Source organism: Panthera pardus, unplaced genomic scaffold (genome assembly GCF_024362965.1).
Source record: "Panthera pardus isolate Hobbes unplaced genomic scaffold, ASM2436296v1 HiC_scaffold_10, whole genome shotgun sequence".
NCBI classification, from domain to species: domain Eukaryota; kingdom Metazoa; phylum Chordata; class Mammalia; order Carnivora; family Felidae; genus Panthera; species Panthera pardus.
Genome location: NW_026526655.1, coordinates 6,182,891 through 6,209,505, shown reverse-complemented (window position 1 = coordinate 6,209,505; position 26,615 = coordinate 6,182,891). Strand labels below are relative to the sequence as shown.

The window sequence follows — 26,615 nt, the reverse complement described above, 5'->3', positions numbered from 1 at the left end:
ATGACATTTGCACACACACACACACGCACACACCACACACATTTTAAAATTAAAAGCAGTCCGGGGGCGCCTGAGTGGCTCAGTCCGTTAAGCATCTGACTCTTGGTTTCAGCTCAGGTCATGATCTCATGGTTCGTAAGTTCGAGCCCCAGATCGGGCTCTGTGCTGGTGGCATGGAGCCTGCTTGGGATTCTTTCTCTCTCCCTCTCTCTCTCTCTCTCTCCCTCCCTCCCTGGTTTGCTCTGTCTCTCTCTCAAAAAAATAAATAAACATAAATTAATAAATGTATATAATTTATTAAATTAAATTAAAAGCAGTCTGTTATTAATAAGCAGTTCACTATTCTTTCTTTCTCCTTCCTCCCTCTCTTCCTTCCTTCTTCCTTTAGAACAGCAAACTTAAGCAGCACCTAGAGGCTATTTCCTGGTTTTGCACGCTTGGGGCCAGGAAATGGTGATGATAACTCAGAAGTAGCTCCACTCAATCCAGCTATCTACAGATAACAACACCTAAGGATTGAAAAACAAAAACAAAACCAAAACCTGTATATATCTTTATGGAGATAAGACTGCTTTAAGAATAACGGAAGCCGTGCAGATGTAACAACATACTAGAACTCATCACGCACGTGCATAGATTAGGACGCGGCAAGAATACGGCTGAGCACGTATGCTTTCGCAGCTTGACTGTGCCAAGGGTGTGGTGGTTGCTGGGCCAGCATGGTTAAGGGCACAGTTATGCTGACCTGTGTCCCTCTCTTCTGGGCTCCAGAATTCTCTTCTGCGGGGTCCAGCCTGCTCTGGCTCATCTGTCCTTCAAGGATGTCTGATTTCTGTTTGCTAAGGTGTCTCATCTCTTTCCACTAAGCCTTGGCTTCTGCTTACGCATCTGTCCAAACCTCAGGCTTTGAGGTCTGAATCTTTATCAGTTGGTATAAATGAAAGACTTGTAAATTCCAGGCGGTCTTAGTGAACTGAACCACTGAAATGTCACCTTTCTGCCTCTTCACTGCGGTCGGTCACAGCTCTGATTTCCCTGTGGGGAAGGACGGTCCTTCCCTTGGAAAGGGTTCATCATCTCCTGCTAGGGTTCATTGAACATGACAGTAGCCACGATACCCCCTGCAAAACACCATTAAATATCAGCCCAACCCGTCCTGTCCCTGGAAGCCAACAGGCCTTGCTGTTTACAGACAGCTTAGGCAAGTCTGCAGTTAACCTGGGAAAACTCTCGGTTTCTACTGGGCGTGGCTTCAAGATTTTTTACTGGGCGTGGCTTGAAGATTCTACTGGGTGTGGCTTCAAGATTCTACTGAGCTTGGCTTCAAGCTTCTACTGGGCGTGGCTTCAAGCTTCTACTGGGCGTGGCTTGAAGATGGCAGGTGGTTTCACCTTTCAGTAGTCTCTGAGTTTATGCGGGTTTTATTCAACAGGTTTCCAAAGTCAGTTTTTATAATCTCACCCTTCTTCCGCACCTTTTGCTACAGAACCTTTACTTCCTGCTGCTACTAAGATCCAAGCCCCCGTTCACCACAGCTAACGTTTTTCTTCACCGCAGAGTTGGTTCCCTCCTAGGGATCGCTGTTGGAACATCTGGGCTCAGCTTCCAGAGACACACGGGTAAGTTGCTGCCCCTTTAAGGACGGTGTTTCTTAGCAACGATGGATTGTTGGCCCTGCTTCCTATCAATCGATTCTCTGCAAGCCGTGCTCTGCTAAGTTTCCAAACTAACCATTGAGAAGTAGTAGCCGATGCACTGAAACTAGCATGCTCTTCCAAAAAAAAAAAAAAAAGTCAAAAAAAATCTAATCAGAGTAACATGTCGTAGGACTATTCTAGTTGTACTGATTCATACTACTTCTCAGTGTTGCTTAATATTTTCTGTGAAGCTCCAAATGTGGTTTTTTGTTTCAGTGCCTGGAACAACTCTGGCCAACAAAATTTAAATATATACATCTAAGTCTCTAGGTACACATACATATTCATATATTTATGTATATATACTTTACTTTTTGTTTCTTCCGTTTACATTTCATTTTCCTTTGTATTTCTTCACATGCTTATTGGTCGCTCATGTTTCTTGTTGAATGACTGGTCAGTGCAGGACAAGTGTGACTTTTGTCTGCAGAGACCTCATCCGGACCCCTGCTAACCAGCCAGGAAAGCATGGGTTCCACTCAGAGCCTCAGATTATATGTCATTAAAGCAAGAAACTTGGACCAGAGAATCCTCGGGTCCTTGCAGGCTCTCGGTATTTATGATTCCAGGAATAACTTCTCTTCATACTCAGAAATAGGTGCCAGGGAGGGAAACTTCAGAGCACCATGAGAGGAGGAAATAAGGGGACCCCACTTATTTTGGGGGCCATGGAAGTCTCCTTGGAGAAGAGATGGGAGCATAAGTAGAAGCGAGCAGTTGCAATGGGGAACAATAAAGGAGAAATGGGAGTGATAAAGACACCAATACATCCAGTGACACCTGTTATACATGGAAAGGCAGTCTCCATTTGGGACCACTGTGATAAGCACAGAGATCGCCATGATGGGATTTTGCAGTGGAAGTAAGAGGGGGTCATCTCCAAATACCGCATGGGCAAGTAGGGATTTCTAGCCAAGGGGCAGGGTGGGGATCAGTGGATGGAAAATTACTAAGAGGAAACATCAGGAATAAAGGAGGTTCTGGCTACACCTACCTGCTGAGTCTCGCTGAAGACAGGCCAGACGTGACCACATATCACCTGGGGACTGGATCCTGGTCAGATACTGAGGGCCATCAGATATCCAGGGCAGGGGGTCCTGGTCAATCTCCTGAAGCAGGACTCTTGCGAAAACCACATTTTACAAGGTGGTGCACAGATAGGTTCAGGAACCTGACTGGAGTTTGGTCAAGCAAAGAATCTTTGTCAGGGGTGGCAGGGACATTTGGGATTAAATGATTAAATTTAATCCAATGGGTTTTATGTTAGACTAAGTGATTAAGTCTAGGGCTGGGCACGGAAGACACGAGAACATCTGAACCAGCCTCTGAGAAAGATACGAATAAGCTGGAGGGCGCTGTCGTTCCCAGTGTCTATTCCCTTTACCATGTAGTTTCTCCGTGTCCACCCACTGAGGGCAGGGCCACTTCCCCATGCCTTGGTGATGGGCCCAACCATGTGATTTGCTTGGGCCAATGGGGTGTTGTAGGCACGGAATGTTCCCATGTGCTTCCATTGGATCTGTGTTTCTGCCATTTATCCAAGGGGCCCTGCTGCGCCTGGAGGGAAGATGGTGGCCATGTAGAGCAGAGCCACCTCCAGCCATGCTGAGTCTAGACTAGCTGACCGCTGGTCAACCCACGGGCTCGGGAGCTGCATAAACACCTATTGCCACATGCTGTGATTGATGGCATTCAGAAGTAAGGCTACGGTTATCTGCTATATGGCAAACTTGGGCTCGAGTGGAGCTAATGTTGACCTCCAGGGCTCTTCAAGCCATACTGCAGGAAGAATTATATCTGCTTCCAGGGAGTTCCAACACCGGCTAGAAGCCTGGACACTGACTTGGGTTAAGGCAAGGAAGTCCAGTGGGACCCTAGGAAGAAGGAACTGGTAAGCTGTAGAAAGGCCACCAGGATCCAGGCGAAGGGAACGGGAATCAGCAAAACCAACTTAACAAAGAAACAGGAGTAAATCCAGGAACCATGTGGGAAGCCTGCCGTATTAACCGGAATGGATAGAAGGTGTTGGAGGAAGGTCAGAAAGAACTTCATGGCCTGTGCGTGTCCTGGGGAAGAGCCCGATATCCCTGCTCATGGGAACAACACGGATTCAAAGCACACTGCCCTTTGGGACAGGTGCACACCCAGCACTGCCAAGGAGGGATCAAGACCCGTGGGGGACTTAGCCTCAGGGTCTGAGATGTGGCAGGGGGCAGCGCGGGTGGAAAGGATAGCATTTTCCATGCATGTGGTGCTGTCACATACATCGTCTCCTTCATCTTCCCCATCATCCTAGAAGTAGGTACTAACATGCACATCCTCTGGATCAGGACCCGGGGTTCGTGTAAACCAAGCGGTTTTCCTCCAAGTCATGTGAACAGAAAGAGGCAGCACCGGGGTCCAAACCCGTCACTTCTGGATTCTGCCCTCTTACGGGAGAGCTTGCCCCCAGCACACGTATCTGAGGTCTGTTCTCCTGGCTGCGACCGCGTTTGTCGTCTGCTTTTCATTTCAGTCGTTCAGAATATCCAGCAAGTTCCTTTTGCTTTGGTTCCATGCTCGCAAGGCCACTTTCTGTTTACCTTTCGCTTTCTCGCATAGACTCGTTGGTAGGCTGACCCTAAGTGTTTCCAACCTTAGGAAGTTTATTCTGTGGTCCTTACTGCGAGTTTGTAGGTTGGCATCCCTGAGCATGCTCGAGCCTCTGCTGATGTTGGGTAGGATAAGGCTTGGTAGCTCTGGGTTTATTGACCATCGAGATTCCGGACATGGGACGGACCTCAAACTTGGGGACCCGCCCAAGAGCTGCTGCTCAGCCAGATTTGGGGTGACTTTCCTGGACAGCACTGCTCGGGCTTCACGTCTTTCAGCTGCGGAACACAGTGGCAAGACCGGGCTAGCGGGCTTATTTTTGGAGGGCGTGTTCTTGAACTCCACACTGCCTTCTTCTTGGGTTAATAGCACCATGCTTTGGTGACACATTAATACTTTCTGCCGTCATTAGCTGCCAATGCAAAGGGTAGAAAGCAAACCATAAGATGCTGATAGAGCTTTTTTTTTTTAAAAAAATAAAAAAAAAAAAACAAGGAATGCATCGTATCACAGTTACAAATCTCCAAGACTGAGACGAGGAGGTTCCTCTGTGTGGCAGCCTGGTACCGTCTATACGGAAGGACGGGCTTGGCGTCCCCACGCGCAGGCTCCGTGGCACTGTTCGGTGGCCCAGGTGACACGCTTGTTTTGTCTGGAACACGCTCTGAAGTATACGTTTTCTGCTGGAAGAAAAACATGTTTTAAGAGGTTTTGTTTCATTTCGCCGGCTGCTGATTCAAACACTTGTCCTGCTTTCATAGTCCGTGATTAATTGCGGGTTCCTACTCCTGTGGGAATTACTCAAGGCTCCTCTCAAAGCCGTGCTGCACTCGTCAGCATGACTCACCTTTTCACGATTCCAGAGCTAATAACAGGGATTATCCAGTTGGCACTTCAGGAAATGAGTGAGAGTGAAGTAAGCTAGCGAGCTCCTTCTACCTCTCTTGAGTTTGAAACAGAAGGTTTTTTTTTTTTTTCTTTTCCTAAGCGTTTGCTTTTCTGTTTTTGTTTTCTGCAGAAGAGGACTGTTACGTTTGCTTTTCTTGGGAAAAAAAAAAAAAAACCTTTTTAATGAAGTCTAGCCTATAGAAGAAAGCACAGATCGGTAATAAGTGTGCAGCCCGATAGATGTTGGCAGTATAAACCCACCGGCGTTTCTGGGACCCCAGAACAAGAATCAAAACATGGCCAGCTGTTTGAGGTATAATTAACAAATAAAAATTATACATATTGACTTGCTGTGCAGCATGGTTTTTTAAAATACATATACATTGTAAAATGATTACCCCAAGCAAGTTAATTCACGTAACTGTGACCTCGCGATGGGCATGCGTGAGAACGCTTACAATCTACTCTCTCAGCATAGTTCAATTATGTAACACAGTATTACTGAGTCTAGTCACCCTGGGGTACATTAGGTCTTCAGGACGTATTTATCCTGCAGAACTGAAACTTTGTGCCCTTGGCCGACATCTCCCCATTTCCCACCCCTCCAGCCTCCGGCAGCCACCATCCCAGTCCCTGCTTCTGTGAGGTAGGTTTTTTACGAATCACACACATACAAGTGAGATCATGTAGTATTTGTATTTCTGTGCCTGGATTATTTCACTTAGCATGATGTCCTCCAGATTCGTCTATGCTGTCACAAGTCACGGAGTTTCCTTCTTTTTAAAGGCTGATCATTTTCCACTTAAAGACTGTGTATATATGTGTGCATATATATATATATATTATGTATATATGTGCGTGTGTGTATATATAATGTATATATATAATGTGCTTGTGTGTATATATGTGTGTAAATGTGTGTGTATATATAATGTGTATATATGCATACGTATATATGTGTATCTATATATGTATATAATATATGTATACATGTGTGTATGTATGTATATAATGTGTATATATGTATATATAATGTGTATATAATATGTATATATGATACATATATGTGTATGTATATATGTATACAATATATGTCTGTATGTATATGTGTGTGTGTATATATGTATGTATGTATATATGTGTGTATGTATGTATGTATACAATATATGTATGTATGTATATGTGTATATATGTGTATGTATGTATGTATATATGTATACATATATATACACATTACAAACACATATATACACACACACATAAACTTATATCTCACATTTAATTCATCTATTCATCCAGTGATGGACACTTAGGTTATCTCCATGTCTTGGCTATTGTGAATAATTCTGCACTGAACATGGGGGTGCAGATATCTCTTCGAGACACTGATATCATTTCCTTTGGACATGTACCCGGAGGTGTGATTGCTGGGCTATGTGCTCCCTAATTTCTAACTCCTTAAAGAATTTCTTTGCCTTGAACTTTATATAAATGGAATCAGACTATATACTCATTTGTCTGCTTTCCTTTTTCTCACACACTGCTAGGATTGTGAGTTTGAGTTTCGTCAGTATTATTAGGCCTAGCACTATTTGTTCATTTTTATTGCTGTATAGTATTCCACATCAAATCACAACTTATTCTACTGTTGATTCTGTCCCTAGTGACCAATGGCGTGGACTCTCACTTCAAATATTTATCGGCCAATAATACTTAAATAATATTTATCTAACAGCTTTTCTCCATTTCTCTGTCGAGTCTTCTTTCTTTGGACTTTTAAACCTTTATTTTATTTTCTATAAATTTTTGAGTTTTTATTTTAGCTTGTAATCTACCGAGAAGTTGCAAGAATTATCTAATGAATACTCGTATATCTCTTCATCTAGATTCATCAGTTATCAGCAATTTGCCACATTTGTTTTATCTATCTACCTATTTACATATGTAACTATCTACTTATCTATCAATGTTTTGCGGATCGTTTGAGAGTAAGTTATAGACACTGTAACCCTTCATCTCTAAATACTTGAGGAGGGATCCCTTCAGCACAAGGACGTTTTCTTTCAAAACGACAATATTATTATCAAGTGGGATGAATTTAGCATTTTCATATTGCTTTTATATGGCATGGAATCCATATAAGAAATGTGGCAGGTGTCCTAATGCGTCTGTGATAACATTTTCCCTGGACCAGGCCCACCCACGGCAGTCGGTTGTCACAGATCCGTAGACTCCTTTAATCAAAACAGGCTCTTACTCTGTCTTTGTTTTTCATGATAGTGACATTTTTGAAGAATACAGACTAGCCATTTTAGTTTTTTTTTTTTTTAGTGTTTATTTATTTTCGAGAAAGTGCAAGTAGGGGAGGGATAAAGAAGGGGGGACTGAGGGTCTGAAGCAGACTTTGCGCTGACAGTGCAGAGCCTGATGTGAGGCTTGAACTCACGAACCGTGAGACCGCGACCTGTGCCGAAGTTGGATGCTCAACCAACCGAGCCACCCAAGTGCTCCCAGACTAGTCATTTTGTAGAATGTTCTAGTATGGATATTTCTGATATTTAAATCAGAGTTTTTATTCCTCCCAGGAGATTCCATAATTGATGCTGTGTCCCCAGCGCCTCACTTCAGGAGGCCATAACGTCACTTTGGTCACCCAAATAAAATGATTTCCACCCTATTTCTCCACCAGAAAGCTAACCTTTTCCTCCTATGTTATTAATCTATGGAGAAATGATGCCATGTTGATATCAGGTTCCCCAACAACATTCACCCAACATTCACCCATTATATTGCCACTGTGGTGGTCACAAAGTGGTGATTTTCCAACTCCGCGATGCCTCCTGTACTTGTTAGCTGGCATTTTGCCATCAAAAAATGAGACTTCGCTTCTTTCCTTTGTGTTTCATTGTCTCTATTTTTTACCACAGGGTGGACCCCTGTGTTCATTTTACATTTTGGTCACTTTTGGTCATTATTGGTCACTATTTTTGGTCATTATTTTGGTCATTATTTTGGTCATCATTTTGGTCATTATTCTTTTGGAGAATCAACTCATTCTCCAAATTTGACCAGCGGGAGGTCCTACGTGCCAGTCAGGGTGCTTCATGTTCGGGACCCATCTCTGAACACTTCCTCGCTTTACGGCACAAGACATCTCAGGCTCCTTAGTAGAGTCATTTGATGAGTCCCTTTTCTTAATGAAGTCTTTTAAGGTTATCACTTTCTCTATTCTGATTGGGAAATCCTCGCTTAGCTCAGCATCGTGAAATGTTGTTCCCATGATTTCTTCTACAGGCTTCAATATGTGACCTTCCACGTGTGGACATGTGATCTTGCTTGGATGGAGTTTGTTTCTGGAGCTGTCGTGAACTGTAAGGAGAAGAAACAGAACTTGAGAATGAAATGGGGCACTACTGATTACACAGGGCCGGCAGGCGTAAACCAGAACTGTCTTGGGGAAACTGGGACAAAGCCCACCGGGACCCTGAGACCCACTGATGATGTGCGTTGCTTGCTGGTAACTTCCTGACCTTGGTGCTTACAGGTGTCCCCACCGCTCTGGTGTCCTTGGTCTTCATCAGACCCGTCAAGCACTCCCTCACCCGTAGCATGTGCTGTCCCCTCCACCCAAACTCAGCTCTCCCGGACAGCCATTGGGTTCCATCCACCCTTCACTGGGGCCTCTGCTTAAAGTCACGTCCTCGGACACCCAATCCAGAAGAGCTCTGCCCTACACTCTTGGTCACTCTCTTACCCTGCATCCTTTTCTTCATGGCACTTACCACTGCCTGATGTGGCCTGACACACTGGCTCAGATTCTCTTTATGAACCGTTGGGGCCTGTGACACTCCTGACCGCACCTGCCTCCCAGCAGGACGCAATCAACATCCACCAAATGCACGACTGAGCGAGCTTTTGCCACCGCCGCGTCCTCACATCCGATGGACCTGGTCTTTCCCACCATGTTTTCTTCTTCAATGTTTAGTCGCTTCTTTTGCCTGCTTCTTTTTCTGGGGGAAAAAAAAAGTTAGGATCCCCCTTCCCAAATTCTAAAATAAATAAACAGAAATCACCTCTATTTGGATTATTTTTTGAAACTGTCCACAGCTAACACCTAATTAGGAGGCACACGCCATGGTCACCATGCTCTGCCTTACCACCCAGCGTGTAAGAATCTCCAACCTTCCTTCCCTTGTGCCAGGTTCTCTTAAGGCTCTCAGTATGGCGTTCAGTTGTCTTCAAGATGATCTCGAGGTATTTTGTGTTACTGTAGTAAATGGTGTCCTTTTTCTACCATATCTTCTCCCTTGGGATTTTGGGTGTGTAGGAAAACTCCTTTGGGTTCGATTGTGTCGACACGTCCCCGTGAATTTATGTTTACGTGCGCTACATCGCAGCACACTTCAGCGCATCAGGCGGGTGGCGACCATCACGACGGCTGACACAGTTATGACGGCAAGGTTCACAGCGACAACCATAGCAATAACGTGGCCACGCAGAGCATAACGCGGTCTCCAACACCAACAACATCTGGAGCCTAGGAGGCCCACGATAAGTATTTGCTGGATCCATGAATAAATTAGCACCCGTTGTCACAATCTTCATTTTTCCTGTTTTTACTGAGTGCCCCAAGTGAATCGCTGACTTACACCGACGACCATTGTTTTAGAGTAACTATCCTTAACCTGTGAGGCAAGAACCCTTCCTGTTCCAGTTTTCAAAGAGTTATGGCTGAAAAGGGGGCTGAAAGGTATCAGATGTATTTGCAACACCTTTGAGACGCTTCTATAACTTTCTTTTCAAACATGTCAATATAACCGATCGCTTAAATGTTACAACATCTTTCCACTCCTGGGTATAAATTCTGTATTCGTGTGTTCGTGTACCATGCATGTTCAGGTTTAGTCTGGAGGGGCGTGGTAAGGTTTTGATTAGGATTTTTACATTCTAACAATTTTTGAAAAAGGTTTATTTATTTTTGAGAAAGAGAGACAGAGAGAGAGAGAGAGAGACAGAGCGTGAGTGGGGGAGGGACAGAGACAGAGGGAGACACAGAATCTGAAGCAGGCTCCAGGCTCCGAGCTGTCAGCACAGAGCCTGATGTAGAGCTTGAACTCACAAACAGTGAGATCATGACCTGGGCCGAAGTTGGACGCTTAACCAACGGAGCCACCCAGGCGCCCCTAGGATCTTTACATTCTAGTTCAATGGATACGGATTTACAACTGCCATGTCTGTGTTGTGCAGGTCAAATGTAGAAGTCAGGTTTACACTATCTTTGCAGAAACACATCTCCTGTTAAATTATCAACGCAATTTGCTTAAAGAGATACCTGAAATCAGAGCCTCAGGAAGTAATTATTCAAAAACCTCAATACTATGTTTTAGTTATCGGCCTTGTCATTTAAAAAGTTTCTATTATTTAAAAATTTGCACAAAATATTTCTCTGTATTGACATTTTCAATTTTTTACTGAACACTTTCACTAAGTAGACTCATCTTTAAGACAAAGGTGTCGTATCTTTTCTCGTAACAACTTACAAATTTCTAATTTCATTTCTTTGTATTTTGGAATTTCAAAAATTAGATTTAACAAAGGATTGCCTGTTTTACTGATTAGGAAAAGAAGCAACTTTTAGCTGAATTTATGGATTCCATTCTTTTTCTAATTAATTAATTTCTGCCATATTTCTCTTACTCCTCTCCCCGGGTTTCTTTAGGACTGATTTGATTTAAAAACAAAATAAAAAAAAATGAAGCCTGAGGTGAATTTGAGCCCAGGTACTTTCTGTTATTCCTTTTGAAAAAGTGCACCTTTCTCCCTGATGGCCTTATTGGTGGTGGTGTATGTGTTTTGAAATAACGTGATCTCATTTCTATTCTCATCTAAGTAACTGACTATTGTGTATTTTCATTTACTTTTTACTTTTTACATTTACTACCAGTTTGTAGATAAGTGACTTTCATTTTTACTTATTTTTACATCTTTGAATGATTTTGGTGTTTTCTTTTGAGTCCGTTTGTTAACTTGTAAGTTTATTGGGGGCACCTGTGTAACTCATCCGTTAAGCGTTCGACTTTGGCTCGGGTCATGATCTCACGGTCAATGGGTTCAAGCCCATGTGGGGCTCTGTGCTGACAGCTCAGGGCCTGGAGGCTGCTTCTGATTCTGTGTCTCTGTCTCTCTCTGCCCCTCCCCTGTTTGTGCTCCCTCTCTTTCAAAAATAAATAAAACATTAAAACAATTAATTTGTAAGTTTATTGTACCGTGGTAGAAAAGAAGGTGTTTTGTGCCATTTCTAGTTTGGGGAATTTAAGAGATCTGTCAAGGTTAGCATGTGACCAACTTTCTAAATTTTCATGGACACAGAAGAAGGAAGAAAGCCTACTTATTTCTAGGAAAAACTACAATATACCTGTACATTTCTTCTTATTAGTTTCTTCTTATTAATTAACATCAAGTCCCTGATGTTCACATGCTTTTCGTGTGTGCTTTATCTCTCTTGGACTGACGATACTGTTTTAAAATCTTATCACTGCTTCTCTGTTAAATGTCCTTGGCGATTATAATCATTTTTGCTTTATCGGTATTGAGTCAGTGTATCTGTGTAACTCTAACAGCATTATCCTTTCCCATTGGATTTGGGTTTTGTGTCCATTAAAAATGGCCCTATTTGCCCCCATTAAATAGTATTTGCTTAAAATTCAATTTCTCTGCAATTCTATTTCTTTCTTCTTCTTCTTTTTTAATGTGCTGACATTGGCATGTTGTGTATTTGTTCATTTCTTTTATTTTTTTATCTCCCTGATATTCCCCCTTGGGGTCTATTTTTGTAAGTAGCACGTCAGGGGGAATCTTGGCATTTTAATAAGTGGGTTAATCCATTTCTCGTCCTGCTTGCTTTTGTGTTTTGTGCTCTCGGCCTTAAAGCTCCCTGCCGCTCCATTTCTCATCTGCCCTTTGCCGTAGAGAAATGCGTTCAGCTTGCTCTTACCTTCTGAAATGGTTCTGAACTTTGACATTCTAAATGTAATCCTATCAGAGCAGTGCTTTCCCGTCTGTTTGGCCAAGCCCCGGCCCTGTGAGATGCTCTGTGGGAGAAAGATCTGTGGTCAAACCTCATGAGGAAGGAGGCATGCCATGTACCCCCTTAGACAGTCTTAAAGCCCAACAGTGTAGAAAATGCTCTGATAAGTCCTGCGGTGCCTGTCTTTGCCCTTTTCCTGAGTTACTTTTTTTAGGAGGTCTTATTTTACTATCATGGCCTGAAGCCCTCATGAAGATATTTCCCCAAATGTCAGTCAAGTATGAATTTCTGAGCTTATCCTGTACAGTGGGGAAACTTGCAGTATTGATAGGTTCCTCTCCCTGTAGCCCATCTGTCCTTAGGGCGCAGCCATGGGGCCTGATGCCTCTAAGAAGAGAATGGCGACTGCTCTGGAGCATAAATGCTCGCAGGGTAGGGAAGGAGAAGCGTCTGACCTCCGGGAGGTCCCCGTGGGGCATGAAGGGGTGGAGAATCTTCAGATTGAGAGGGAAGAGAAGAAGGGGGAGGGGAGAAGGGTGAAGAGGTGAAGGCCAGAATCCTGATCCCGCCCTAGGGTTAAGCTCTCCAGGGATAGAAAGGATAGTGACCCGGGGGGGGGGGGGGGGGACAAGAAGTAACAGTGGAAGCAGAGAGGCTTCTGTCGCATTTCCTGTTGGGATCTCAGGGACACCAGCTGGTCTGTGGCCTCGCACCAGCCACAGTCAGAGACTGTGCACCCTGTGGTCCAGAGGGATCCAGAAGAAGGAAGCTGGGAGTTCTGGAGGGTCTCACAGGGACGTGGGGCTGCCACTGTTACTAAGGTTGCCGGAAGTGGCTGAGACCCTGAGGACCCGCAGCTCCGATGAGAATCAGTGTAGGGCCTTGTGGAGGGTGTGGGGCAGAGGTCGCTTGGCTGTGCCCAGGGAGTCCCAGGCTTCTGCAGCAGAACCAGATGGGCACAGGTGGAACGGGGCATCGCTCAGAGGTTTGAGAGGGACCCGAGCCTCGGTCAGAATTCCTTCTGGAAACACAAGGCACATTGAGTTAGGACACCTAAAGTAGAGGTAAAGGAACTGTAAAGGCAAATAGACAACATGCCAATGTTAACACATTAGAAGAAGAAAAAGAAGAAGAAGAAGAAGAAGAAGAAGAAGAAGAAGAAAGAAACAGAATTGCAGAGAAATTGAATTTTAAGCAAATACTATTTAATGGAGGCAAATAGGGCCATTTTTAATGGCCACAAGGGACACTGCAGCACCCCGGGCATGGAGAGAGGGTACTTACTGAACCCAGACACAGAGAGGGCTGCATGGAGGGGGCTGGCTCTGGAGCTGAGACCTTCAGTCAAGGGACCAGGCAGCCCTCAGTGACTCCGCAGGGAAGGAACCAGGGAAATACATTCCCCGGCCTCACTCTCCTCCTCCTTTCCATCTCTTGCTAACATCCCCATTTACTAGACCCAACTGGTAGCCACAGGACATGGAAACTTAGGGATGGGGTCCCTACGGGCCGGCTTCGCAGGGCCCAGAATGGCCTGGGGAGGACAGGCGTGCCCCTGGAGGACAACACCCGGCGACAGCACAGGGACCAGCCGGGGATTCAAGACCACGCCTGCCCCCATGCTGAGAGGCTAAGTCCACTTTCCTCTCTACCCAGATGCAATCCTGCTGGAAGGAGGGGCAAGGATTGCAGAAAAAGAGCCTGGCACACTCTTCAGCCAGACACTCACCACCTGCTTGCTTGGCCACTTCTCACCTTCCAGAGGAGGGATTTTCGCACCCACAGGGGACGGCGATGCAAAGGAGCACTAGGCATGTTTGTTCGCGTGAGCGAAGCGCATGACTGTCGACCCGGATCCACAGGTGCGTGAACACGTACGATGAATCAGCCTTAACTATTTATTTATTTTGGTAGCAGCAGGCGATTCCGATGGAGAGCCTTAGTTTCACGGCTAATGCCTCAGAACGATTCTCACTGTGTTCACACGAATCAGCATCCGTGATCGACAAGCCACGGATTGTCAAACAGTGATGTCTTTGCATTTATTTCCCTGTAACCGAAGTATTGCATGATTAGGAGCCTTACGGGAGCAGCTCCCACAAGGCCCCATTGACTGGAGGCTCTGCAGCGATGGGAGGGACAGCGCGTGTTTCTCCGTCTGTGACGTGTCAATGCCAGGAGTCAGGCCTGCTGGGTTTTGCTGTCGCGGCCTGGACTTGAAGGAGTTGGGAGAACACGTGTGTTCCAAGGGGCTTCTTCCCGTCTTGGCCCCCATTGTTCACGTGTAGCGCCCGCGCCCAGGCTCGCCGGGAGCCTCGGGGTCAGACCAGTGCAGACAGGGGCGGAGGTCACCGGCCTGATCCCTAGAAGGTTCAGAAGGTGGATGGTCCTGGTGGGATCAGCTGTGAGTGACAGGAAGAATGGATAACAGAGCCCCCCAGAGTCATCTCCGGGACTACCACCGGGTCCCTGCCTTCTCTGGCCGTTGGGTCCCCACGCCCGAGGCTTCCTCGTGGGTGGACCTCAGCCCGAGCTGGTCCTCGACGCTGGCTGCACATCAGAGTCACCTGGGGGCTTTGAGAGTGCTGGTGCCTCGTTTCCACCTCCGTCCATCCAGTCGGTAGTGGGTGGGCATCTGTGCTTTGCAGGGACACCAGGCGATTCTCGGGTGCGTGTAGGGGAGGACTGGGGACCGCTAGCCCCCTTGCCTCCCACCTGTCACTCACGGATCTCCCCGGCAGGGAGCGGAGCCGTGGCTCCTGGGCGACTCCCGCAGAATGATGTGGGCGCTTCAGCCCAGCTCCTCTCACCCTCTCCCTCTTGAGCCTGCTCCACTGCCTGAGGACAAGTGTGTTCCAGTCTGGGGACCCGTCCTGCGGCGAGAGCCAGCCCCGAAAGGCGAAGCCCTGTGCGCGTCCAGCTCTGCGCCTGGCCAGAAGGATGTCTGCTGGTTCGGTGGCCAAGAATTTGGAGGCCACCTGGCCGAGATCTCAAGCCAGATCTCCAAGGAGCTTTGGCCGCTGATGAAGCTAATATTCTCATCTCGTCTGGCATCTCTTTGGTTCAGAACGTGGAGCACGAAGAGAGGGGCCGTGTGGATCGATATCCTCTCCGCTGGGTGGAAACTGGAAACTGTTTTGCTCGGCATATGCTCCCCCCACCCCCCCACCGTGGGGGAGTATGTATGGAATACTTGGGATGTTTCGAGAATGTCAGTGTTTGTAATGAATAATTATAGAAGCAGATCAAATTCATCCTCATTATAATAAACACTTGCTGTGTATTCCTTTGTTTTTACTCTAGGTTCTAAATTAACCCTCCGGAGATGACATGTTTGCGGCGGGGGTGGGGAGGGGGTGGGGTGGGGACAAAAGGTGATGAGTACAGAAAGGCAACTTAGAATGGAGCCCTGGGGTCTTAGATGTGATTATATATGGACCAGCTCCAACACGTTCCACTGGGGTCTGGCCTGGCCACAGGTGCCGACGTTGTCACAGAGCACCTGCCATTGTGTCATAGTGCTTGAGGAGCTGTCCCCAGCCGAGACCTCACTGTGGGCTCAGCGCTCAGCCTGACCTGGAATGCCGCCCTTATCCTAAACCAGAGCAGATCGGTACTACCGCGTCAGACGACGTGTATTTTGCTTAGGCTTCTCGATTCATAGAGGAGAAATTCCCTTTCAGGGAAAGTTACAGTAAATTATATTCTCCACAGAAAGAGATGGAAGTTCTCCAGTCTTTGCTAACGGGGATGATTCTTTTTTATCCTTAAGCGTAGAGATGAAAAGTACTATCACACGGTTATTTTAATTTTTTTTAAATGTCTATTTGTTTTTGAGAGAGTGAGGGAGGGAGACAGAGTGTGAGTGGGGGGAGGGCCAGAGAGAAAGAGGGAGACACAGAATCCGAAGCAGGCTCCAGCCTCCGAGCCGTCAGCACAGAGCCTGACGTGGGCCTTGAACTCATGAACTGTGAGATCGTGACCTGAGCCGAAGTCGGGCGCTCGACCGACTGAGCCACCCACGTGCCCCCACATGGTTATTTTAATCTTCACTTTGTTGACTAATGCCGAGATTAAACCTCTATATCTTTTTATGCTTTTTGAATTGAATATCTTCTTTATTTTCCTCTTAGAGTATTTTTTCCTAATTGATTTTTAAGAGCTCTTTATATAGTGAGGCTCATATAAATTAAAAATATTCCCCGCAGATTGTCATTTATCTTAGGTTTGGCTTTGGTGGTTTTCACAAAAACTTTATAGTGTCTGTAATAAAATATATCACTGTCTTTCTCTCCATTTGATACTGAAAAGAGAACTCCTCTCAACTGTTAAGGAACAATTACATGCTGACAGAATTGGTTTGAGGATTTCGGCCAGGCCCCCTTGGGGAGCTCGAGGCAAGTTCCCTGCGGTCTGGGGACACAGTGAACTGGCATCTGACTTCCCAGAGCAAATAGGATACGTGAGAGGAGCTGGGCCCACTGCTGGTCAGCGGAGGGCAAGGGACGAGGACATTCAGGGACCGACATGTGTGCTCAGCTTGTTGGGGCAAAGCATTCAGGGGCATTTCCTCATTCGGGTGCACACAGGTAGGTCCATGGTGTAAGGTGTCGGGTCCTGTGATAAAGCCCATCAGAGACGAGCTTCAGGTACCTCCGGGTTCCTAAGAGGCTGGCTGGGATTTATCCATGTTATGGAAACAACGGGTAAGGAACATCCAGAAATGGGAGCAGGATTTCTGCAAAGAACCTAGAAGTGCACCTCCAAGCTGTCAGCATAAACATCTGCTCTTCAACTCAGAACGTCCTTGCTCAAATTGCCCCCTCGTTTCCCACGGCTTTGTAGCAGATGCTGTGGAGACTGTGTGTGAGTGTGGAGGGGGTGACTGACTGGGGAGACAGGAAGGAGAGGAGACAAGGAAGAGCCCCAGCCCCTGGGAAGCCCTACTATCTGAGGGCCCAGGCCGGGGCTGCCTATCTGAATGAAGCACAAGCTTGAACCCTTGCGTGGACCGGACATTCTGACGACCAGCAGGGGGACTGACTGCATGATGCCTATGAACGTCCAGAAAACACTAGAGACGTCCTAGGTTTTCACCGGGGCAGGGAAAACTCAGTGCTGCAGAACTCGTTCGAAGACAGACTTTTTAAAAAAATTATTTATTTATTTTTTAATTCACATCCAAGTTAGCACATGGTGCAACAATGATTTCAGGAGTAGATTCCCTAATGCCCCTGACCCATTTAGCCCATCCCCCCCTCCCACAACCCCTCCAGCAACCCTCAGTTTGTTCTCCATACTTGAGTCTCTTATGTTTTGTCCCCCTCCCTGTGTTTATATTATTTTTATTTCCCTTCCCTTAGGTTCATCTGTTTTGTCTCTTAAAGTCCTCATAGGAGTGAAGTCATATGATTTTTGTCTTTCTCTGACTGACTAATTTCGCTTAGCATAATGCCCTCTGGTTCCATCCACGTAGTTGCCAATGGCAAGATTTCATTCTTTTTGATTGCTGAGTAATACTCCATTGTGTATATATACCACATCTTCTTTATCCATTCATCCATCGATGAACATTTGAGCTCTTTCCATACTTTGGCTATGTTGATAGTGTTACTATAAACACTGGGGTGCATGTGCCCCTTCTAAACAGCATCCCTGTATCCCCTGGATAAATACCTAGTAGTGCAATTGCTGGGTCATAGAGTAAAGGCAGAATTGTTTGACCCTTCTACGCAATGCATCCTCTGGTTTGACATACGGGTTACATTTAGAATTCCAGGAGAGGACACAGGGATAAGCTAACATTGCATTTACCACCTTTCAGGCTCTGTTCTTGGGGATTCCACATGAATTATCTCACTTAATTTCCATCATCCACTGGGGGGAGATGCTCTTATCTTCCACACAAGGAGACTGAGCATCACAGAGATGAAGGATTTTGCCAAAGTCCATCAGGTGCGTAATGAGTGCATCTGGGGTCAATTAAAATTCTTTCTTTTTCTTTTCTTTAATGTTTATTTATTTTATTGAGAGGGAGAGTGTGCGTGAGTAGGGGAAAGGCAGAGAGGGAGAGAGAGAGAGAATCCCAAGCAGGCTCTGCACTGTCAGTGCAGAGCCTGACGCCGGGCTCGATCTCCTGAATCGCGAGATCACGACCTGAGCCGAAATCAAGAGTCAGATGCTCCGCCGACTGAACCAGGCATCGGTGGGGGAAATTAAAATTCTGAACTTAATCCAGTTGAGGAGGGAGACTAGGGGTACTGATGAACGTGACTGGTCATGAGTTGATAACTGTTGAAGGCTGGTGGTGACAGACGTATTCACTGTTCTCTCTTCCTTTTTATGTGTTTGCAAATTTCCATAATAAAAGTGTAAAAGTGTATTGAGCACGTGGTTTGGGGAGGTCACTGCAGGGACTGGTTGAGCAGCGAACACTGAAAATTCCTGGAAGGCCCCCACCTGTGCATTCTAGTTGAGGACAAGCTCTCAGTGCAGTGGGGATACAGACCCAGCAGTCTGCCTCCAGCCCAGGCCCCTGCCATCTACCCCAACTGCCTGCCTTGCCGAAATGGCCAGAAGAAAAATGGATCTGGGTACCGGACCTCTTCCTGCCCCTATGCCTATAACCTAATCTCCCTGGGATTCTCCCCTCTCTTCGCTCTAGGGCAACCCCCTTCAAGGGTCTTTCCAAGGACGTGGCAGTTGGGAAAATCAGATTTGCCCCACGAAGAGTTAAATTCACCGCCTGATCTCAGAGTGGAGATTTGTAAAGCCACACTGCAGAGGCAGAATGGGTTTCGAGCCATTAACGGAGGAACGAGACGCTTATTTGTCTAATTAACAGGTTTCAAGGTCACGCTCCTTTCTTCTCCATGAATGCATATCTCTTTTAAAACTCATTAAAATAATATTTCACGGAAAAGGGTTTGATCACAAACGCCGAGCCTCTTGTACATCTGTGGTTTTCAACCACTAATGTGTCGTTAGAGTGGCTCTGATGTAGTTTGGGCTCCAAAGTTTATGAGTTTTATTTTTATCGGCAAGAATTAGAACGTATTTAAGATTATCCTTGTAAATTGTCACAATCGTTATTTTTCTTGCATTCTGACTCATGTTTCTAAGTGTCCCCGGGCCACCCTGGAAAAGATTTTGTATATGTGATCACCATATGGCGTTTGTCTTGCTCTGGGGAATAGAAGGTTGAGATCCACCGTTTAGATGCCAACGCGTGATGGTCAGGTTGGATTGAACACCGAATCCTACAGTATCTATTCAGAACGGAAGCATAGAGATAACAAAATGGATTCCTTTGGACGAAAACCTCACCGGAGGGGAGGCATGTGTGGACAGAGAGATAAGTCACTGTTTGCTTATAAGCTTTTTCAGGGAAATCACCACTAAGGATCCTCTAAGTGGCACATCAAATGCTGGTTTTGTTAAAAGGTATTGATAATGATGAATCTGCCTTGGATAAAAGGTTTATAGTTAGAGGTAATTTTATTGATTCGGGCCTGGCTGGCCTCTTGGAAGTACAACATTATTTTCAGTAGATCGATTGTGTCTGGTTTGGAAAGGCTTGGCACTACGTTGGTCTTCAATTATATTTAAATAATTGATCGCGATTTGTATTTGTTAATGACCTTTAACTGAACTGTCATTGACCTGTGTTGGGCCACAGAGATCAATTCTGTGGACGGCTCATTAGTCTTTGTGACTTTTCTAAAATACTTGGTGTTAACTCTACCCTCGAATCCACTAGGTGCTTAATGCAGAAATCGAGGGTTCTGGTTTATTTCTGTAAACGAAAATGGGATTTCCACGAGGAGAGATGTGTTTCCACGGCCTTCATGGCCATAGACACGGATGTGCCCCCTCCTCCTGCTTTGGGGGTCAGGGAGCAACACTCTGGGACAGGGGTGGAAAAAGAACTCCTTGTACCTGGCATGGGCACGCCCCCTTTCATCTCCGATCCGGGTCCTGGTCGCATTAAGGGCGTCTACTGCCACTCATCCCCCAGGATGCCGGCCTGGATGCTACTTTTGTCTTCGTGTTCTTTCCCCACACACCACTCTATCTACTTGTTGTGAAAGTCCTCTTCACGGTTCTTCTAGGCTGCAGAACTGAGACTTCTTGCCCCGTTCAACCAGCCCATTTCCACTACTCTGATTCAGATCCTTAAGGAAAGGGAGTCGGCAGAAATACAACAGGCAGCTGCCTATCTCTTGCTGTCCTGAGACACCGTGGAACTGGGTATCGTTGTGCACTCAGGTTCCCAGGAATCTGGACATCAAATCCGGAAACCCGATTGGGTCCTAACTTGCACGAGGAGGGCAGCTCCTCAACGGTCAGTTGTTCATCCAGGGTTTCCCAACTGGGTGCCACAGGAGCCCCAGTGGGCCAGGACACCCCCAGCCCCTACATCACCCAGAGCTCATACACTTCCATCTTTCTGAAATAATTTGCCAGCCTCTCCTTCCTTCTTGTAGGGAAGTGGCAAAATTCGTGGGGTGGGCGTGGGGGATAAGGGACTTTTTTGCTTTCAGAAAGCCTTGAAGGGGGTCAGGCTACGGGAGATCAAAGTGAGCTACTTTGCTTTACATGGTGAAATAGCAAAGTGTCTGGATTTTCTGCAGGGAGCCTGATGGATGGGGATTCAAGGGTGTGGGGTTAGGAGCTGAATCTCAATGATGCGAGTGTATTAGCCTCTTTGAGCTAGTGTTACAAGGGACCACAAACTGGGTGGTTTAAAGCAAGAAAAAAAAATGCTATCTCACAGTTCTGGAAACTAGAAGTCCCAAATCAAGCTGATTACAGGACCAGACGCCTCTGAAACCTGTAGGGGAGAACCCTTCCTCGCCTCTTCCAGCTTTTGACGTCGGGCCAGCAATGTTCGTTGCTCCCTGGCTTGTAGACTCATCCCTCCAATCCCCTGTGTATCTTCACATCTGTGCATCTCATGTCTATCTATGTGTCCAATTTTCCTCTTTTCGTAAGGACACCACTCATGATGGATTAGCCCCCTCGCCCCCGAATGACCTCATTTTCACTAAATTATCGTTGAAAACACTCTAGTTCTAAATAGGGTCACAATCTGAGGTACTGGAAGTGAGGACTTCAACATCAAATCTTTTTGGGGGAGAGGAGAACCCAACTCAACCCATAGCAATGGGAAAATGGAAGAAAATGCTCCAGGGGTGGGGGTCCAGATGCTGGGATCTCAGGAAAGCAAGCTATTTGGTGGGGAACGGGCAGGGATATTTTAATAATAGTGAAGTCTGACATTAAATTGGAAGGCATCCTTAGTCCTAATCTATAATCACGCTTTATTTTCCCCACACTTCCAATAAAAGACTTGCGCACGGCAGCCTTGGAGCTCGGGGGGAAGACAGAGGAACGGGTGGGCCCATGTTCAGTCAAGGGAGAGTGGCTGTTCTACTCTGTCACTGGTGGTTAGGACATTGGCTGGGTCTCTTCCTAGATTATAAGGAGCACGGTCATAAGAGAAGGGCTCTGTCTTATTCATCATGCAGAACGGTGCCCAGGAACCAGTAGGAATTCCATAAATCCATTACCCTCCAATCCCAGCCACAGTGCTGGCTTCCTCCCGTCCCTGGTGGGGACTCAAGGAGTTTCATTTGGGTATTAACAGAAAGGGCCTCCAGAAGACTGAAGAACTCAGGAGCGATCAGTTTCCACGTCTATGAGTAACCACCTTCCACATTTGACATGGAGCCATCACAGAGATGGGTGGCAGGTGGACAGCAGCAAGCCTTTCCCTGAGTAGATGCTCAGTAAATACTTACGGAACTGAAATAAGTAATGTGAAGGGGATATTTGTGAGATGCCGAAAGGAGGGGAATACAATGGCTGAGGATCTAACTTCTGCGGAAACTGAAACTCAGGTTAAACTTCAGATGCGGTATCACCCTGACGTTTTTAGCAAATAGCCCAGCTTTTTAGAAACTTCTCTTCACGATCCTTACGTCCACCTCATTCGTATCCGGCCTGGGGAACTGAACACGAGATCCAGATCGATACCATGGCATTTAGATCTTCCCCGTGACATTCTCCCGCAGCCCTGCCTCGCCGTAACGCTGCCTCCAGGGCGGTGCAGTGGTGGGAGGGGGCAGAGCATCAGTGTGGTCCTGGCCTTCCGGTCGAGCTTACATCTGCTGCGGGTTTGTGAATTTACAGCGGATAGTAAGAAACACTAGGGTCTGTGGAGGGAAGTGCGCCCTAAGCCTTGACGTAAGCCGGAGTTGGACCTGGTGGGGAAGGACGCTGAATGAATCCGGTGGCAGAACATGCGAAGTCCAACATCTCCACTGGCTGTATGACCTTGAGCCAACTTGCCTCGCTGCCCGGCAAGGTCGTTCTGAGGACCAAATGAGAAATGCATATACAAGTACTTTAGAAATGGAGCCCTCCAAATGAATATACCGGAAACAGTTGGCCTGCTAGCAAACAGCAGGCCTTAGGTTTGGAGCTGGGCCTCAGTCAGATGCCCTGTGGGGAGGGTCCCCCCAGCAAGCGCTCGCTGACCCACTATGGTGAGAGGTGAGGGGTCGGAGCCCTCGGTCTGGCCTCTCACAAACCCATCTCTTGATGTGCGGACTCCATGTCCGGCCGGTTGCAGCACCCCGTTCATTCCTGAGGGCAGGCAGTCTCTGGCTGATGGTCTCCAGGCAGGGCCTTCCCATGGAAGCTTCTGAAGGGCCTGTTGACCTTGGAGCGGGCGTCACGGAGGGACTCCCTCTGTTTGTGGCTCTCCTCTGTGGAGGCACAAGGGGCCACGTGGTGGTCTTCTGCCCACTGAATTCCATGCTGGGGTTGGACGCCCCCTAGAGGCAGGGCCGCGTCTCCTCTGACTCTACATCTCCAAAATTTTAGTTGGGGTTGGGCCCAGCGGGACAAAAGCTCTTTTCTGGTTCACCTAACAGTCCCGGGCAGGGGTTCACGTTGGTGGGGTCTGTCAGGGACTCGGGCTGAAGCAGACTCTCCCGTCCTCCACACGCAGCTCCCATAGCCGCCATGTTGTTTCGGACCCAGCCAACTGGAAGGGAGGGACTCAAAAGGACAGGCCTGAAGAGAGACACTTCTCTTCACTTCCCACTGGCTAGAACCAGCCACGTGGCCTCAGTCGCTGCGAGGGTGACTGGGAAATGACCCAGAAAGGAGAAAATGCATCTTGACGAATAGCCATTTGCCAACATCCAGGAACAGGGTGTGGTAGAGAGTAAATGCTTAGCACATGCTCACTGATTGAACAGGCCCAGTGAAGGATTTAACTAGCGTGTGCAATAGCACACAGTGCACACGTGCAGCCCCAGTAGCACACGGTCTTCAGAGAATCCGGCAACAGTTGTTGATTTTCTGCCCGCTGTTCCCACGTACCTCATCAGGCTGAATACCATTTCATTTATTTTGTTTTTAAATGGATTTATTTAAATCCGAGTTAGTTCACATACAGCGTAGCGTTGGTTTCAGGAGTAGAGCCCAGTGGTTCCTCACTTTCATTCGACACCCAGTGCTCATCCCAACAAGCACCTCCTTAGTGCCCATCCCCCATTTAACCCTTCCCCCCACCCACCTCTCCTCCAGCAGCCCTCAGGCTGCTCTCTGTATTTAAGAGTCTCTTCTGGTTCGCCCCCCTCTCTGTTTCTATGTTATTTTTCCTTCCCTTCCCCTCCGTTCATCCGGAAAACGATTTCACTTAATGCTTATTGCCCTCACCGTGTCCAGGGAGCTAAGCTACGTACTAGACATCGCTTCCGAATAACATCAGGTTCCTGCCTGCAAGGCGCTTACAAGCCTGGGTAACTGAGGGCATCCGGTGTCTTTCTGCTAAACTAGCTTCGCTTCCCCCGGAGAGCCAGGTACTATTGTATTCATAACCAGAGCTGTGCCCTCTTCAATGGATTTGTCTCAAATCCTTTGCACACTGAACCATACGTTGAAGCCCTCGACGGAATATTAATCAACATTTTGTTCTGGGCTCTGGAGCCCTGATTGAAAATGCATCTGTGTAAGTAGCCTTTTTAGGAAAATTACACATCTTACACGGAAGCGGGTAATCAAGCCTTCCCTTCCCTTCACAATGGAAAAGCAGAGATGGCAGCTTATCCAGATGAAAACCAGGCTGATTTTATTCTAATGAGAACGCAGGGCTACATCAATTACAGACAAGTGTGCAAAGTTAGTGAGGTCTTTCTTTCTGTCTTGATGAATAGTTATAGGAAAATACCCTAAAGCTTCCCAGCTGCCCTTGTGAGGATCAGAAATGCCTCTTCATAGAGTATCAGTTTCCACTTTATTAAAAAAAAATCTTTTTTTTAATGGTTATTTATTTTTGAGAGACAGAGTGCGAGTGGGAGACACAGAATCCAAAGCAGGCTCCAGGCTCCGAGCGGTCAGCACAGAGCCCGTCGCGGGGCTCGAACTCACAGACTGTGAGATCATGACCGGAGCTGAAGCCGGATGCTTAACCGACTGAGCCACCCAGGCGCCCCCATCACTTACCACTTTAGAAAGGGAGCCGCTTTCTGGGGAACAGTGAAGCCACGCAATCTGAAGAGTCGGGAGAAAGCGGGTAAAGCCCAGGCAGACAGCAGGGACTGTCTAAGGCACGGCCCTCCAGCACCTTGCCTCTCTGTGCAGACACCCCTTCAGGTTAGCCACAGGAGAGCCTGGTTTAGACAAGAACCTGAAGAACGGTGGAAGACAATTCCAGAATCTCCGCTACTCTTACTCAGCTTTGTTAGGAATAGAATTGATTCCCATTCTCGCCTTTCCTGCATTCCACCTTAGAATTTACAGGTGCCCATCTGGCCGGTCAGTTGTGGGGGCTGGTGTGGCGAGAAGAACTGGCCGTCGAAGACAGTGGATTAGAGCCTCCTGATGTTTCCAACTTTGGATCTGTAAATACGGATTTCTCGTGCCCATCTGAAGTCAAAATGTTGTTAGTAAAGAATGTCTGATCTTTGCCGGAGAAGGCGAATGTGTGTGTAAGTGAAGGCACAGACAGGCCCCAGAGGTGGCATTAATGTTTTAATTATGTAAGGGATTAATTTATTTCAAATGTATTTTCTGCCCTTGCTGTGTGCCGGCTAATTCCGTTTTTAAGATGCCAAACCCTGTTTCCCCAGGGGAACAACAGACCTGTATCTTCAAAGTGTAAACTTCTTCTCATCACAGAGGTAAAAAAACCCATATATAAGCTGTTAGAATGTCAAAGGCTATGAAGATTTAGACTTTATCTAGGAGCATTTGTTTTGAAAATAGTTACAAACAGAGAGGGAGGGAGGCAAACCATAAGAGACCCTTAAATACAGAGAACAAACTGGGGGTTGATGGGGGTGTGGGGGAGACGGGAAAATGGGCGGTGCATCGAGGAGGGCACTTGTTGGGATGAACACTGGGTGTTGAACATAAGCGACGAACCACGGGAATCTACCCCCAAAACCAAGAGCACACTCTACACACGGTATGTTAGCCAATTTGACAACAAATGATATTTTTTAAAAAAAGGAGTGTTTGTTTTGAATTTCAAGTTTAACTGAGAAAGCCACGCCTCCGTCACCCTTCTTCTTCCCCACCGATGGCCAAAGAGAGAGAAACTTCCAAAATGTTCCCGAGAGAGAGAGAAAAGAGTGGAACTCATCTGCCGTACATCTCTCAGACCCTGAGATAAAAAAGCTTTGCTGTGTTTGGGGACCTAACAAGAGTGGAGAATTAACGGAGGGTCCCAGGCGTGTCACAGTCCGCCAGTCCCAGTCTGGGGCGAGGGTCATAGGAATGGGCGTATTTTGTCTGCCCACACTCGGGCTCTTTTCACAGGGCAACGACTGGCCTCCCCAGCCCCTGAATTTGCAATGGTTGAGAATGACTTCAAGGGATCTGCTGGGACAGTGCGTATGATGGACTGGAAACGAAGGGTTGGGGAGGGAGGGAGGGTGCAGAATGCAAACAAACCCCACTCCCTTCCACCACCACCGAGAGAGGGGAGACCCATGGGAGCTGAATGACCTGGCCTAGCCGGCCAAGGGCATATTCCAGCCACCTGCGGAGGAATTACCCTTGCTGTGAACAAAGAATATACACATTTGAGATTCTATTTAATGTTGTTACACCAGGGGCACCTGGGTGGCTCAGTCGGTTGAGCGTCCGACTCTTGGTTTCAACTCAGGTCGTCATCCCATGGTTCATGAGTTCAAGCCCCACGTCAGGTTCCATGCTGATGGCACGGATTCTCTCTTTCTCTCTGCCCCTCCCCTGCTCACACACTCTCTCTCTCTCTTTCAAAATAAATAAACTCAAAAAATAAAAATAAATAAATAAATAAATAAATAAATAAATAAAACCACTCACACCGAAACTGAATATTGGCTGAATTAAAAAAAAAATCATAGGGA

The 26,615-nt window shown here is 46.8% G+C and overlaps 1 long non-coding RNA gene across 1 annotated transcript; it reads left to right on the top strand.

Annotated features, from left to right (window-relative positions):
- Positions 1 to 1,397: 1,397 nt before the first annotated feature.
- LOC109264747 (uncharacterized) lies at positions 1,398 to 10,056 on the top strand. Its single transcript, XR_002078843.2, has 3 exons — positions 1,398 to 1,619; positions 8,472 to 9,431; positions 9,575 to 10,056. It is a non-coding gene; the product is annotated as an uncharacterized LOC109264747 (long non-coding RNA).
- Positions 10,057 to 26,615: the final 16,559 nt, after the last annotated feature.